At 47.8% G+C, this 12,409-nt stretch overlaps 1 long non-coding RNA gene across 1 annotated transcript in view; it reads right to left on the bottom strand.

Moving 5' to 3' along the window:
- Positions 1–1,804: 1,804 nt before the first annotated feature.
- The window catches only part of LOC125759331 (uncharacterized), a 66,194-nt gene continuing 55,589 nt past the window's right edge, over positions 1,805–12,409 (bottom strand). The window contains exon 2 of the long non-coding RNA XR_007416896.1: positions 1,805–1,883. This is a non-coding gene — a long non-coding RNA (uncharacterized LOC125759331). The remainder of the gene's footprint in view (positions 1,884–12,409) is intronic.

Genomic DNA, 12,409 nt, shown 5'->3' with positions numbered 1-12,409 from the left:
TCAGTTTTTTTTTTCGGCCTAAATTCGTGTACGTTTCAATGTCATTTGACAAGTTGTCTCGCACTGCGTATTGATCGGCCTTCTCAGCGGGCAAACGCCGCTGCTTCTCTTTCTTTACTCAGTGCATTCGTTTCGTTTGTTGCTCACACAAAACGTGAGCGACCGTGACGCTATTTTTAATGCTCCTTAATTATCGATCCCTTTGGTTTTCAGTGAACTTGCCGCTCTCTGTCATCAACAAATTCATAGACCGAAGCTTCACCACTTCGAGATTGCTGGTGGAAGGAGAAGCAGTCTACGAGACCGAGCATGTAGTAGCATGCAACGCCAAGGAAACGAAAGAAAATACAGCAACGTTTGCCGGACTTGTTCTGCAAACGTCGGCTGTGAACTATATAGGACCTACATGAAATTGAAATAGCGGTGAATAAAATACAAGTTATTGCAGCAACTAGCAGCCGCAAAGCAGGATAGTAATGATTTGGCGAGTGCCCCAGCAATTTTGGCAGCAGTGTCGTGTCTAACGCCAACAGGGTGGCATCTTTCCCACGTAAATAAATGAGGCTCCAAGAAAATACATGGGGTTGGCCGGTGGACCGATCATAGGTGGGCCGATCACGGAGGCAATGCAAAATTTATGTAGCTTATGAAGCAATGCATGCCTCATCAAATGGGAAGGTTCCTGGCGCCCCGCGTCGGCGGCGTCAACACGAGTGATGGAAAAAATAATCGTCACGTGACGGTGTCACCATATGACGTCATCACGACGTCACAAATCGCCAAAATATGTAGCGTCATTATGACGTCACATAATGTGACGTCACATGATGACGTATTCACACGTCATGGTCGCTTTGCATTGCCTCCGTGACGGTCACGGAGGCCGTGCAAAACCGCGTTAGGTTCAGAACGCTTTTGGAGGGGGCGCGGGAGAATCAGTACAACTACTCACAAGAAGAATAAGATGGCTTTCGCCTTCTAGTCATCTTTAGCGAATGCATTGCGTTTTTTTTTAAATTTAACGTATCTAAAGAATGACTGGCGCATCTGCAGCCGATTTTGTGGACGCTGAGCACGGGGTCGACGATCAAGAGGTCGCATTGGAGGGTTCTGAGATGGCATCGCACGTGGTAAAAGGTAGCGCTTTTACCATCCTGTGGCAGATAAGCATCATTTGCCGGCGGGAAGCGCGCGCGAGCCATCGTCTCAGTGCGCGCTGTCTGCTACTCACCGAACATCGCAGGCCCGACGCAGTAACAAAAGTCTTCGTCGCGGAAGTGCTTGCTGCACACAAGACTCGTAGCGGATGGATACTTGCCGGTTCTTAGCTTTACAACCCATTCTTCACGCTGTTTCTTGTCCCGCGGTTACCAGTGCACGCTGACACTGGGCTCCTTTGCGTAAGCGGGGCACTGCGGCACCGAGCGGTAGAATCCCATGTTCGTCGCCTTCGGAGGCAGCCACTCTATTACAGTGGTTTCAATTGAGTAGAAAATGAGAGAAAACTTCCGAATTTGAGCAGACCGCAGCGCATGTGGGACTTGAAACTCGTTTTCAAAGCACGCGGCAGTGCGCCACAAGCAGCCGACGCGGCCGCTGAGACCACGTGATCCTGCCAAGCACGTCACGCCGACGGTGGCGCCGGCGTTTCCAGTGGTGGGCCTCGAGGCCAATAGACGGATACAGCCCAAAAAGCACTTTGAAAATAACAGTCTACATGCAGTGAGCATTGGTAGACGTGGTATCCCGTGACGCAAACAAGCGCTGTTTTCGATAATAATAATATCTGGGGTTTAACGTCCCAAAACCACGATATGATTATGAGAGACGCCGTTGTGGAGGGCTCCGGAAATTTCGACCACCTGGGGTTCTTTAACGTGCACCTAAATCTAAGTACACGGGCCTCAAACATTTTCGCCTCCATCGAAAATGCAGCCGCCGCTGCCGGGATTCGATCCTGCGACCTTCGGGTCAGCGGTCGAGCGCCATAACCACTAGGTCACCGTGGCGGGGCAAGCGCTGTTTTCAAAGGTCCATTCAAAGTATACAGCTTAACAGAGACAACTGCAGTGCCTTTACGATAAGCATAGGCGACCATCAGGTGAATGGTCATAAAGCCGACAACGCCGTCATCAATACCGGTGTCACGCGGGCACTTTTGATCGTGATCGGGGCCGACCCGGATAAGGCTCGATCCGGATCAGGTGCTCCTACACGGTCACTTTATTAGCGATCGGGTTCGATCGGGATCGAGACCATCGCGATATACTCATCGACATCTGGCTGCCAGATTGCGATTTGATTTATGTTTGCGCCAAACTCGATCCGGATTAGTTTGTACCGTACAGTAGCGATGATTGTTGATTGCGATCAAGAAATTTGATCGGGATTGACTCTGATCGCGATGAAAAGTGCACGTGTGACGCCAGTACAAGAGATAATCTAGTTTCTTATTGGTAAACGGACAGCGCGTTAATGCAGAGGTGACTAAGATGAGCCATTTCGGCCGCGGCCTGCTAGATAACGGCTTACTTGCACTCACCTTCGCTATCACGGTGTTATTGTTTTTGTGTTGCGCAGTGCTTGTGTTCTTTTTTTTTTCTTGCGCCGGATCGCATTTATGTCATTATTTTTGTTTGTGGACCCCCCCCCCCCCCCCCCTCGAATAAAAAGAAAACAATAACCTCATATGAAAACGAACGCCAGTAAGGGTCATTCGTCCAATCGTTTTTTTTCCCACTAAACATTCACATTAAGCGGACCCTAACAATCACGACAAGCGCGATCGAGAAGCTGTATTGTTCGCAGCGGAAAGCAGTTTTTGTAGTTGTGCATTTGTAGTTGCCGACATGCAAAGTGATGGAGTCTCAGCATATTATTCAGCATATTGAGAACAACCCCATTTTTATGCAACGCGAGAATAGCTGAGAAAAAGAGAACGTTTATGAGCATCCAGAAGAATATTTAAAACGCAGCATTCGGCAATGCTCGATAAGAAAGCGCGATAAGAAAGGCGCCTTACCTCGCAAAGAACACTGTTCCTTGTCGAAACAAAGTTTTTTCGGTCGATGTTTTGCAGCCACTGCTTCTTGCGCAAGCCATCACGCTTACCTTGGCGAATCGTAAAAAGTGCATAACCGTTCACGCTCTCGTTGTTGCACTCATAGGCGCAACAGCACGGCATAGCGCCCATACAAAGCACAGAAAACAAAGCGCGCGCACCGTTCGCTACGCGGAGCCCCGGCGTAAAATGGCACGAGCGAAAAGAAAAATACCAGCAAAACGCAAGATCCACGCGTCTCTAAGGGCGCGTTCACACTGAGACATTCGGCGGCGAGAGCGCGCTGAATCCGCTTCGGCGGCAGCGAGATCCGTCGGAAAAGCCCATTTCGCGCCGATCGGTCCTGGACCGATTTTTGCGGCAGCTGCCGCCGGATTCCCTCACCGCGAACCAATTGGAACGCGAGTCGAACATTCGAAAAATGGCGGCGCGCTTGTGATATCGCAGTCGTCGAAGCCCGCAGCAACAGCGAAGTCTTTCGTAATCATCCTGTAGCTCTCGACAACTGCCAAGTGTTGTCACGATTAGCATCTTTGCAATACATCATCGCGATCTCGCAAAACGGGTAGCATTATCTCGGCTCGGTCAAGCTTCTCGCGTCTCGCAAATCAGGGCGAACCAACCATGACTGCTTGCGTCGTTTCTTGTTCGGCGAACGCATGTTTCTCCTCGTCAGACATCGCCAGAAAGTTCCTTTCCAGCAGGCCCAGCAGTTCCACGACCCTGCTCCTGTTTATGCGCTTTGCCATAACGAAACGCGTCAGGGGCGTAGCCAAGGGGGGGGTTGGGGGGGTTCAAACCCCCCCCGAAATTTTTCAGTTTTGCTTGCGTATATAGGCAGGCACACATACAAACGCACGCACGAACATACATAAAGTATGGTTGAACCCCCCCCCGAAAAAAATTTCTGGCTACGCCCCTGAAACGCGTACACAACGCAGAGCGCGTCGATGCCAGCGTTCCTTCGCGCGAAGGGACGATGACAACTAGGCGTCCTAGTTTCGGCGGTGCGTTGCTAAGCGGTGTGAACAATGTGGAATTTCGGCGGCGCGTGAATTCCGGTCGCTGTGGCCGGCGGATTCCCCAGTGTGAATGAGCCATAAGTGCGACGGCGAAGGAGACCAATCGTCGGCGCGGAAAAAGCGGCGAAGAACGGGAGGCCGCAAAAGGGGCGAGGAGAGAGAGAGGAGGACACGCGCGGCGGCGAGTACAGTGAATGACGGTACTTTCTCAAGATCAAGGGGCTTTAGGCGGCACCCCGTGGCAAGAAGCACATCTGATCTGAACGCCGCTCTCGATTTATGTCGGCTATCGGCCACTGAGGATACTATGTCTTTTGCGACGCGGAGAAGCAGATACGCGACGTCAACTGGCAGGCGCTCCGCTCACCGATGAGAGTGAGAGCTGGACTCTGTTTGAAAAGAGGGCGCCTGAGAAAACAGCAACTTCGCGCTCCGCTTGCAGCCTTTACGCGCCGCGCACGACTGCAATATTTGGCTGAGCAGTACATAGCCCTGTCAGCTTTCCGCAGGATGTGTTTTTTCAAGAAGCCCAGGGGGTGCTTCATGACACCTTTAAGGAGGAAGTGGGAAAGAGCAATCACATCGGAAGTGCTGGCACAACTAGCACAACTGCAGCAGCGGTTGCGGCAGATACATGGGAAGTTTGGTGACCACGGCGGCACTTGTGCCGGCATAGTGTGGTGGCGCTGCTGTAGTATGACGTCATGCATGGTATACATATAACTGGGATGCGTGCGCTGAAGCATTGCGCCAGTCGAGTTTGGTTTTGCGTGCTACATCGACACATCGAAACGAACAACCATACACATTTTGTGCATCGACTCGCCATTGGCGAAGAACATGTCCTGTATGAAAACAGAAATGATCATCGTGTATCATACGGATCGTAAAGCGGTGATCACCATCGTTTCGAAGTGTGTATATAAGTATTATGTATGTAAAATAATGTAGGATTTCATGACGTATGCAGTCTAACAGCTTTGCTGGTAATCAATTCTCATATGAGAATTTTTTTATCTTCCTCCATGTAAAGCACGTTGTGTGCATACATATGTCCGCTGCCTGCCTGCAAAGCTAATGGAAGAGCCTCTCGCGACGAGTGATGCACGATGTTTCTTGAACAAACTATGTGGTCGATTGTCCAAAGAGACTTGGTTCGCGAACGGAGCTCAAAACCCTCAATTATATACAATCGATCCTAGAATGGAATTTCAAATTCCGAATAAATTTAGCTGTTCTGTAGAAACAGAAATTCACAGACTTCGTCAAGGCACTACCTACGCTAAGAGCTTCCCATATAGGATAAGAAAAGCTAACTGCGCTACATGTGCATATGAAGAGGCAGAAGAAGACATAGAACACCTCCTTCTACACTGCAAAATTATGCCGTTCCCCGTAAAAAGTTCTTCGAAAAGATCAACAGATTGGATAGACGGCCGCTATCATTAGCAAACGTGTTGGGGTCATGGCCAACAGAAGCTTTTCAAAACATTGCTGCACGTGCCGTAGTACAGTTTTTAGAAGAGTCGGAAATATCAAAAAGATACTGATTCACATTTGTCATTCTTCTTCACATTGAGATACTTCTGGCCATATGTTTCGCGTTGCCTCTTGTGATTCAAGACAGCTGTGTTTAAAGTGTGGGCAAGGGCCCAGTGACTGTTGTGTGATCGCATTGTACAAATGACTGATGAACTCTTCGGCAAAGTGCGAACGTTTCTTGTGTGTCTTGTGTGTGGACATTGTTGTCGACACGTGGACATTATGCATGACGTGAGAACATTCCTTTTAAAAGGACATTGCCGCGAGTGAGTCTACTTTTATTTATAAGTTCGTGACACTAATAATTAAGTACGGGAAGAGAAGTAGCCGGAGCCATTTATAGGCGCTAAGCTCTCCTTAAACACATTTAATAAAAAAAAGCCGATCTTTTTGTTACAAGTCTCATGCACACGTCTGGGATTTTCCATCTGGCTTTGTGTGTTTAGTTAGTACTGAGGCAATGTTGTTGCGGCATTTGTCTGCCACTTCTGCTGATTTATAGTGCAATTCTTTGTTGCATCAAGAATGCAAATTTGTGGAAGGAGTCCTGCATTTTGGAAATAATTCCATTCAGAGAGTTATTTCATAAAATATAATTTTATTTATCTAGTATTCTCTTTATTTGCTTGTGCCGCAAAAATGGCGGAAGAGGTTATTCTACAACATCCAAATGCATGAGGCCCATATTTTTGCATTTATTTATTTATTTTTGAGTGCTCCGGAGTGCATTTTCTCCATAAGATCTGCAGTCGATCGGAATATTTCTAGCTCTTCATAAGAGCTCTACATTAATTTTCAGGTATGAAAGTAAAATGCAACTTGCTTCTCCGATGTACTCCAGAATGTGAAATTAGCTGCTCCAAGATGCTCCCAAATGCAATACTATACCAGCTCCAAAGTGCTCCACGATGAAAATTCTGCTGTTCTAAAAACTGCTTCGAATCAGAAGTCCTGGGTAGCATGTGGGGGAAAAAAGAAATATAATTGGAGGAAAACAGCTGCTGAAAATGTGTGGCTTTGGTAATTAGTAGAGCTGTGCGAATAGCAGAATTTTGGGTGCGAAGCGAATTCGAATATTTTTCTAATACTGCCAAGCGAAACTGCAGAAAAATGTTGCAGAGCATCCCTATGCACATTCTTATGATATGGAAACATGAAAGCGTTTATTTTGGCTAGGTTGGTGTTGCAGAGGGGGCCTGCAAAGTGGCATTCCCGAGCTGCGTTATAAAGAAAAGAAATGCAGAGGCCGAATTGTGTTTATATACATGACTCGGTACAACCACAGGGATGTCGACAACACTTTACACGTCCTCTTCCACTTCATTTTCGAAGTGAAATCACAACGTTGACGAATCTTCTGCCGATGTCGACGCTAAGTCTACAACGTAGGCAACGGACTCGCTGCAGCTACGTATTGCAAAATCGCTGTGCATGCTGCTGCAACACGGCCTCCACAGAAGTTGAAGGTCAAATGATGTAGCGCTCAACGGCGCGCCCCCTTCGAGTCGGTAGTTCTGCCGCGGGGATTCCCCTGTCCCACTCCGCGGCTGCGTGTGGTTTTTACGGCAGTTGTTGGCGCCGGCGTCATTTACGTATAAGAGATGTCACGTGTTTCCCGCACACGGCTTTTGCGGACGCCGTGCGCGCTTTCGCAAACCTGGCCAAGTAACGCTTTCGCGTTAAAATGTAGTCCAAAACATGGCCAAAAACAAAACAATTCCTTTTGCACGGTAACCCGTAGGCGTGTGGTTCCTTGAGAACTGCACCCTTGAGAACCAGCTCAAACGTGACGCCCTGGGCACGGCGATGGATGTTACTCTTCTCACTAGCGTTTTCGCGGCTGCCCGAGTGTGTGGTATACTATTATTTTTCGCGGGATTTCTTTGAGAAGCGGGAACAAAATATATGTGTGTGCTGCAGACGATTAAAATTGGGGCTCTTCATGTCAGTAAATCACCTAAATTTGACGCCTTTATGTACTAGTTAAAATATTAGTTAATTAATCATTGCAATCAATTATTTGGTGTGAACCCATAGGTAACAAAGGCTGCATCAGGTTGCTGCAAGACATACAACTGATTTCATCGCATAGAAAAATTTTTAATTCCGGGGTTCTATTTGTCACCACAATAGACTCCGGATTAATTTTTGACCACCATGGCTTAATGTGCACCTAACGTCTAAGTACACGAGTGCTCTTGCATTTCACCCTCATCGCTTTGGCCGGGAATGCAATCCGCGTCCTCGAGCCAGCGCGACACTTTACCTGCTGAGCTTGGTGTCGCATATGTATACTAGCGCTGCTTTCGCAAGACAACCATGACATTGCGCGGCTCCTTATGCAATGAGTCCATTCTTAAATCTTGCGGTTGTCCAGCGCCGACTTGCCTGCACTGTTTGGTTGCCGTATTCAAGTTGCTGTCCGTGCGACGAGTTAACCAACAAGAAAGCGCCACTTTTCGAGCCTAAGCTTGTTAGTTTTTTTTTTTTTTTACGAAGGCGCGCAATTCAATAGTGCGCGTTTTATAACAATGTGCTAGTCATATCACTCACTTCACCACTCGATCATTATGGACTTGGATGAAGACGCCCCGCTGTTATCGCCTGTATGGGAAATTCGGCGTGACAGATAAAAGAAGATTGGGAAGTGGAATGGATTGTTATAAATACACTCACGCAGGCTTAAATAGGAATTCAGCATAACGTCTCGGCTCGCTATACGAAAATCTAAGGGCTAAAAGAACGCGCATTAAGCTTTCCATTGGAAGCGCCCATTCATATCTGTGTGCATGCTGCACGGAGCGCGATATCACCAGCGTGATTCGCAGTTTGTTCGCGACAACCATTTCATGGTGCAAATAGCCGACTTCGACTCGTTGTGATGGCTCCGATGTGGCTTGTGCACATCAGGGGGCGATTCCTGCCGCAAGGACTATATTTCGCTGAGGGGGAGCGAAAAAAAAGCCGCTCGGCGCCTATATATTACAGGACGCAGCATTCACTTTAGCCTTCAGCACTCTCTAAACATCGATACAACAAACGCCGATTAATTATTATACAGGGTGCTTTTTTTAGACAATACAGATTTTTTTATTTTTAAAAATGTTACGACAGTAGGGCACCCACCTGTCGTCTTCACACACGAACTCTATACGTCGAGGCGGAGCTACGTATTGCCGCAGATAAAGTTACATTGACAAAACTACTTAAAACAGACATGTTTATTAACTTTCTCATTATCAACTTGCAGTTATTTATATGAGGGAGTTTTAGGGCGTTACAATTTATGGCATTTTTTAGAAATTAAAAAAAATGTTCGTAATTTGAGATGTTCATAATCGAATTTTAATGGCGATGTCGACGCACTTGGTTTCGACATCGCCATTCAAATTTGATGATGGATATCTCAAATTACGTACCGGGAGCGCAGGAAACGCGGCCGCTCTGTTTCGTCAGACAGGGAACTTCCCGTGAGGAGGAAGTGACGAAACTTCAATGAAAGTGCATCGCAGCGCAATCTGGTCAGGAAGAACGGCAAAAAAAAAATAATAATAAAAATAAAAATAAAAAAAATTATAATAATACCTAATTGACATTTGGCACAGTAACAATGTAATACAAAATTGGCCTGCCAAAGCCTCGTTGGGCTTGAAGGGCAGAGCCGACAGACAGCAGACAACAGGAATTCATTTATCTAGGAGCACACAAATGCAGATGCCTTTTTTAAAATCTTTTCGCGCATACATGCAAACAATAGACGCGCGAGTACAGCAGTGCATGAAGAAATAAAACTGATGGTAATACATATAGCGTCACCTAGCCTTACATGAGTTGACCATTCGTACATGCAATGGCAAAAATACAATAGAACACCATCATATTTTCAGTGAAAAAAAAAAAAAACACGGGAAAGCCATGAAAAACAAATGAATACACGATAAAGCAATGTAACATCATTGTGACCTATAAAGAGAAAAAAAAAGAAAAAGAAAACAAAAATTCTAATTCCTTTAATACATCAACAGCTATGCGCAGCCTGAAATACATGGATTACCTTAAGGTTTTGATACCGCAGCGGCATTTACCGGAGGAAAAGTACAGATATCACGAAAGAGTTAAAGATTAATGCGACGAAGAAGTTGCTTCAGCTTGAATTTTGTTTTTGCACGAAAGACACTCAGGGGTAGTTGATTAAAGCAGGGTGTCTACTGAGTTGACATTTCTAAATTCCCTGAGTTTTCCAGGTTTTCCCTGAGTGTTTTTGCTGAAATTCCCTGAGTGAAACAGAACTTTGTTTTATGTCAAGATTGGTAGAGACCATATCGCTCGATGATGTCACTCTCTAATACGCATTTTAGAAAATGAAAACGACTTAATCCCATTTGAATACTACATAGAACATATAAACCCGAATATAGCGAAGTTGGTAAAAGCGGCAACTCACTTCGTTATATAGAAACTTCGTTAAACTGAAATTCGACCTTTCATGCAAGGCAAAGTTACTGAAGGATTAACCTTAAACTGAAAAGGCCACAAGAATGCTCGACTAATATGGCAATATGAAAAAACTTTTTTTATTTCTTGCGTGAAAAAAAAAATCAATTTTGTTGAGCCTGAGATGCAGCAATCGCAGTTAGATGCTGTGGGAATCGAGCGCGCCCTTCCCTTTGGCGCCTCGTTCCCCAGCTAGCGCGCGTGTTGGCCCCGCGCGGCTCGAGCGCCGGGAACCGCTGTTAATCGGCAGACCACGGCGGCAGCGCCAGCCCTCTTTGTCTGGTGCGAGCCATGCGTCAGCTTCCCGGAGCGCGGGCACGCGTCCGGGCATGCCTCGACATGCTCACATGCTCACGCCACCAAGCTAGCTTACGTCACTGAGCAACGCCTGTCCTTATTGGCCGCCAGTGACAACCCCCTTCCCCGTTCAGCTCGCTTCTGTCTGGCGCGGGCTTGCCCGCGTCAGATGCTCTCAGGCTAGCACGAGAGGTTGACGCGCTCCTCTAGCAGGCGGCTTCTCGTTCGTGTGCTCGACCGCTGCCCTTTGTGTGGTAGTCTTAGCGCCACTGGCAAGCGTACTCGATCGGTCTTGCGGAGTTCCCCTTACGGCCTGCAAGCCTGTGACTGTCGTACTATGCTGCATCTTGGGTTAATAAACCCGACGAACCCGGCCATAGCGTCTTTGTTCGCTGCGCAAGTGGAGAACGTCGCGTCCCTTGCCGGTCGCCTCGTAGGGTAAGCGTTTCGCAAACCTATCTCCACAATGCCTTGCCAGAGTGTCACATGTAAAGACGAAACAAATGCGGGTTTAATGCACTGTGGAATTGCTCTTGTTATGCTGCTGCGGGTTGTTGTCAAATCCTCGCGCGTTGCCCAGAGCAATGCAACGTCTTTGCTATCATGTTGCCCAGCCGAACTATTTGCTCTCCACGAACGCACAACATCAAAAACCATCCCACGTTAGAAAAAAAGTCAGTTTCACCGCGAGAGCAAAATAGTAAATCCGATAGCAACAAAGAGGAATTTTATATGAATATAGGCTAGCAGCTCGCTCCTTCAGGAAACGCAGCCGCTGCACTAAGAGAAGTGCTTTATCTATGATCTATGGCTCAGGGGCGGATTCAGGTACATAAAGGGGGAGGGGGGTACAAAGGCTGAAGCCAACGCTCAGCAGTGCATTTTGGTGGGTCACGCATCTTTACAACAGCCCAGAGGGGATTATGGCGGTGCCTAAGAAGCCTTCGTTGGAAATGTGCATAGCGAAGTAGGAAAGGGTAGAGCAATGAGAGGTAGACAGCAGGGACAAGATTCTCTTTACCCCTTTTGGACAGTGGCAGGCAAAGCAACCTGACAAAGCGGGCAAACTCGACAAGCAAGCCTGACAAAGGAGGTGGACGACAGGCACTGAAGGGAGGGGGCGGGGGCTGGCTTGAGGGGGGGGCGATCGCCGCTACCGCCCCCCCCCCCCCGGGATCTGCCACTGCTATGGCTTCAACGGAAGTTTTGCAATTAGAGCACAACACCTACAAAGGTATGAGCCGTATGCTGATCCCCACTAAAGATACCGCGGGGCACGCGACCACGCCTGCTGGTACAAAGTACGCACTTCCTGTGGGACTCACGCAGCGCCTCCCCCCCCCCTTTCCCGACGCGCCGGTTCCTATCCATGTGCCCATCGCGCGAATGAGACGGTCGGCTCGTTTCATCTCTGCTTAAGCCCCGTTCGTCGGCAGCGCTTGCGCACTTTCACTCGCACATGGAGCATGCGACGCGCGGGGTGATGTAATCGCGCGCGATTTGGACTTGATAGGGAAGATCGTGGCGAAGGCAAAAAATTCGTGTTGGAGTGTCTATATAATTGCTATCGCAAAAAAAAAAGCAATATATAGCTGCGGGCTAAGATCGCATGAAGGCACGGCAACAGCCTGAATTACAGCACATCCGATTATGGTGGAAACGTTACCGTTTTCCGACATCGCGCGCCGAATCGAGCATGTGGGACCCGTGCCGGTGTCGCGAATTTCGGTCGCCGCTATGCCATGGCTCTAAAAAGTTTTGTAATTCGGCTTTGTAGCAAACACCCACGTGGTGTGGCTGGTAATTGCCAGCTGCAGCCCCCAAAAATTTCAGTCGACTGCCTAAAGCTTGTTTCAGCAGTGCTCTCATCGGGAAAAAAAGAAATAAAAAAAGCTTTCACTTGCTGTGAATGGGCCCGTTAGTTACGCTAGCTCTCGCCTGGAAATTTATTATATTCTTCACGGAGTCCTAAATAGCATCTTTGAAGCTCGGG

This window comes from Rhipicephalus sanguineus, chromosome 1 (assembly GCF_013339695.2).
Source record: "Rhipicephalus sanguineus isolate Rsan-2018 chromosome 1, BIME_Rsan_1.4, whole genome shotgun sequence".
Classification (NCBI taxonomy): domain Eukaryota; kingdom Metazoa; phylum Arthropoda; class Arachnida; order Ixodida; family Ixodidae; genus Rhipicephalus; species Rhipicephalus sanguineus.
The sequence above is the reverse complement of the archived record's forward strand: the minus strand, read 5'-3'. Positions and strand labels throughout refer to the sequence as shown.